The sequence below is a fragment of the Plasmopara halstedii genome, assembly GCF_900000015.1.
Source record: "Plasmopara halstedii genome assembly, contig: Scaffold_1561, whole genome shotgun sequence".
Lineage (NCBI taxonomy): Eukaryota > Oomycota > Peronosporomycetes > Peronosporales > Peronosporaceae > Plasmopara > Plasmopara halstedii.
In genome coordinates this window covers 49419-49831 of record NW_020188473.1, presented here as the reverse complement: position 1 = coordinate 49831, position 413 = coordinate 49419, and positions in this window count along the sequence as shown.

The window sequence follows — 413 nt, the reverse complement described above, 5'->3', positions numbered from 1 at the left end:
AAGGTGTGTATGCTGCCCGGCTCCTCGGAGCTCTGCTCCCTCGTCCTCAGCATAGCTGCGATCCATGGACATAGGCCCGCTCGACGAGCTGTTGGAGTGTACATTTCAACCAAGTCGTCCCGACTTGAAATTGAATTCGGCATTTAATGCCACATTCATCGCCTCTTCAAATGAAGACGGATGCACACGGAAGACTTCCATTCTGGCCACGCCAGTGCGAAGGCCTTTCATGAAGACGGTCACTGTGCCCGCCTCCGGGAGAGGATCTGCTATTAGAGCTCGCAACTCTTGGACAATGACCACCAATTCCCTGTTGCCCTGTCGGGCGGAAAGGAAACGCGATGACACGCGATATGCCTGATTAGGCGGCAAGAACACTCGTTAGAGCTGCAATTTCAGCTCCACCCAGGAGA